General features: G+C 36.3%; 1 pseudogene; it reads left to right on the plus strand.

Moving 5' to 3' along the window:
* Nucleotides 1-300: 300 nt before the first annotated feature.
* Nucleotides 301-2,217, plus strand: LOC129490071 (small integral membrane protein 14-like; annotated as a pseudogene).
* The last annotated feature ends 1,733 nt before the right edge of the window (nucleotides 2,218-3,950 follow it).

Below are 3,950 nucleotides of genomic sequence, written 5' to 3' on the forward strand. Positions count from 1 at the left end.
CAGCCTGGGTCTCACACAGGCTACAGGGCATGCAGACCTCTCCTCCAAGCTGAGTGTCAGGTTCCAAACAGGGATGGGGCTCTAGACAGTCCTGGGGGTGCCCAGTCAAAGCCAAGGATGGAGACCCTCAAGCCTTCCCCTCTCAAGCCTGGGGCAAGAGATGACCCAGCCACCTTCCTCTCAGCCAGCTGCTGGTTTCCATTCCACTCCTCATAGACCATTAGCAGCATTTGATCCAGATGACTCTCCTCTCCTTCTGGAAACGCTTTCTTGGCTTCCCTGTCACTACACTCCCCGGGCTTTCCTCCTACATCCACACTCTGGATTTCTGTTGTCAACTGGCATCATTGAAATAGATCCTGGTAAAGAATTTTCCAGAACTAAAGACTTGAATTAACAGACTGGCAAGAGCATAACATGTGCCAAGCAGGGTAAAAATGAAACTGTACATCAATAATAAAGATCAAGCTTAAAGGCAACCAAAGAATGCAAAAAGTGTCAGGCTATTTTTATCTTCAAAAACAATAAATGTCAGTAGCAATCACAGTGTAAAAGTGCTGAAAGAAAATAACTGCCCAACTAAAATACATAGCCACTTTCTGAACGCAAGCTTATAAAGACTGAGTGCTCTCCCCTACACAGAACTACTTCAAAAGATTAACTTCAACAAGAAGGAAAGATTGGAAATTAAATATTTTAAGCAAAGAAGTATACTGATAGAGCTCAATAAGCTCAAACTACAAACAATAGTAGTAACTATATTTAGGATTTTAAATAAGGTATGTCTAAAAGAGTAGACAACAATAACAGATTCTGGAAATGCAAATCTTGGAGAAAGTTACACATGCTTAAGTATGTATCTTGTTTTGGAGAAGGAAAGAAGGATGATCAACTTTAAAGTTTTATGGAAAAACATAAAATTAGGTATTTTGTTAAAATTGTAAATGTAAACAACACAATTAGAATAGAATGGATATTTGCCATATCAGTAAAAGAAAGGGAAGGGAAATAAGATAATGCAATGGAAGGCAAAAAAAAAAAAAAAAAGAGAGAGAGAGCAGGTGAGCAGGTAGGGGGTGAAACAAAGGCATGGCGTATAGACTGTAAGGTAATGAAATAAGCTCAAAATGTCCTCAGTCGCAGTGAATAACCATAGACTAATTATGCCCATCTAAACACAGGCTATCAGTTTGGATTAAAATAAATTTTTCAGCAATATGTTACATAGAAAAGATATATCTAAAACATAAAAAAGACAGCCCCTTCCACTCTATGAGGACACAGTGAGAAGGCACCATCTATAAACCAGACAGCGAGTCCTCTTCAGACACCAGATCTGCCAATTCCCTGATCTTGGACTTCCCAGCCTCCAGATGTATTTAAACAGTCAAGTAAAATCAAGCTGGGTAATCATGGCAGAAAGTGGGCTTGATCCTCATGAACATGTTTGTTCTCATGAATATGCGATGAGAAGGCTGACCAGTCTGTTGTGGCAGCCCCAACTCTGCTACACAGAGACAGATGCCTGCAAGAATGACCAGGACCCTGTGATGATAATGGCATCAGCGCTACTATGATCTTGATGGCCTGATTGGTGACTGCAGTGATCTTGTTCCTCCTGAGACCTCCTAATCGAAGAGGATCCAACGTACCTGAAAAGCCAACCAGTCCTCATAATGAACAAGATCCACTTGCTCCTCCTGTGGCTAATTTTGAGATACGGGAAGTGAAGGTGGTTAACACCTTGCAGGACCAAACGAACAACAATGACCAGAGTACTCTTAATTCTATGAGAACTGTTTTTCCTTTTGCATTTGCAATATGGGATGGGATGGTTTCCATGAGCTTCTGGAAATTTCACTCGCAAGCTTATTTTTACTTCCTGTATTCCTATAATTTCTAGTTACAGTATATTTGAGTAAATGATTGCATTTTTAAAAGTTACATGGGGTTGGTTGTCCTAAATTTAAGTATTCCACTCATTCTGCTTGTAACTGTGATCATAATTTTTGTGATGATTTCTGGCCTGATTGAAGGAAATTTGACCACTCTGCATTTAAATATTTTAAATAGTTTTGATAACTTTTTAAATTCCTTTTTTATAAGGCATTTATAAAGTTATTTGGGGTTGTCTGGGATTGTATGAAAGAAAATTAGAATCATACTGTATTTATATTTACTTTGGTAGGTGATTTGTGGGTGGCAGTTTTCTCTAGTTCTTGGGACTATGGCAGTTCTTGGAATATTTTACAAATTGCACCCGAAACCTGTATCATCCATTACAACTGGCTTATGTGGCTAGAGTAGAAGAAGAGAATAAGCGAAATGGTTGTTTACTTTTTCCTACCCCCATTAAAAATGTCTAATATTAAGAAAACTTTAAATAAGCATGATTGATCGGTATGGTAGGTGATTCATAGTCCATTATCTGACTTCGTAATGTAGGCTTACACAGTTCATGAACAGAGGAAAGCATTCATTCTTTCTGTCTTTGCTCAGTATAATCTGTATAGTAGTAATTTAAGCTATGATTTATGTTTAAAATAAGGCCCTCTTGGGAACTTCTTTCCTGTGCTATTTCCCTGTTAATATGAAACTGTCTGAAAGCTATATTAGGGCCTGTTAGGTTACTAACATTTGAATGCTTATTTACTTATTTACTATATAATTTTATTTAAAAAAGTCTTTGAGGCTTTTATTATCCTTATAATGACTTATTAAAATTTTAATGAATTATTAGTTTATTTCAAGGAAAATGAGAAGCAGTCAAGGATCTTCTCCCCTCTTATCTCACTCCTGTTTTATTGGTAATGGGATGAGTTGAAATGAGAAGGAACATTAATATAATTTTTAAATGTATACAAAAGTAAAAGTTGCATTGTTTTGCTCAGTTTGAAACAAACTGAATACAAATAGCATTTTAAAAGTCTAATTACAAATAGCATTTTGAATACAAATAGCATTTTAAAAGCATGACCTATATGGTTGTGGATATTTTTTCTATCAATTGGTTGCAGATGATTTATGGGGACTAGAAGATATTTCGATATCAATGTAAGGAATTTTTCCTCTGGCAGTCTAGCTTTTCACTTTATAAATCTGAGAAATTACTTGCATAAACTGAATAAACTTCTGTATGTCATTGTACAGTTAAAAAACATAGAGAGGCAAAAAATTGCAAGTGAATGGGTAGAAACAGGTAACATCATGTGTACATTAACCAGAAAATTGTTGCAACTATATTACTATCAAACAAAATAGAATTTAAGGCAAAAAGATAAGCATTAATAGAAACACAGTGAGGCATCCCTTAGTAGTAAAAATGAAATGCTATCTGCCTCTCCTTCCTTCTTCTCCGAGAATTGTTGAAAATTTCACACCCTTGGATCCAGCTCTTTCAATTCTAAGTCTAGAGAAACTCCTGCACATGGAAATAACGAGATCTTCATAAGACATTATTTGGAATAACTTCAAAATGGAAAGTACATACGTTTCCACAGGGAGGACAATGACTATGCCTGGAATGTTTCTCTGATGTAATATTACACAATTAAAAGGGAATCATCTAGATCTAAATGTACAAGTATGAATAAACAAGTAGCACATAGAATTACTTAGAAAGCAAAGGCAGAATGATAGACCTAGTGTGATGCCATTGATGGAACTTAAAAGCACACAGTCACACAGGCTAAATAATGTTGATGGATATTTAGTATAAGTACAAAAACATAAATGGTATGGATACATACTAAGTTCTTGTTAGTGGCTGCCTCTGGAAGGGGAGAGGGAGGGAAATCAAACTGAGAAATACCACAATGCAGACCAAATTCCATCTGTCATGTGTTCCCTCATAAAAAAATTAAAATATCTGAATTAAGCATAATAGCATATTGTTAGTTCTGGGGTGGACACAGAATTTGTTGTATTGGTCTCTGTACTTTAGTGCATTT

This window comes from Symphalangus syndactylus, chromosome 9, assembly GCF_028878055.3.
Source record: "Symphalangus syndactylus isolate Jambi chromosome 9, NHGRI_mSymSyn1-v2.1_pri, whole genome shotgun sequence".
NCBI classification, from domain to species: Eukaryota; Metazoa; Chordata; class Mammalia; order Primates; family Hylobatidae; genus Symphalangus; species Symphalangus syndactylus.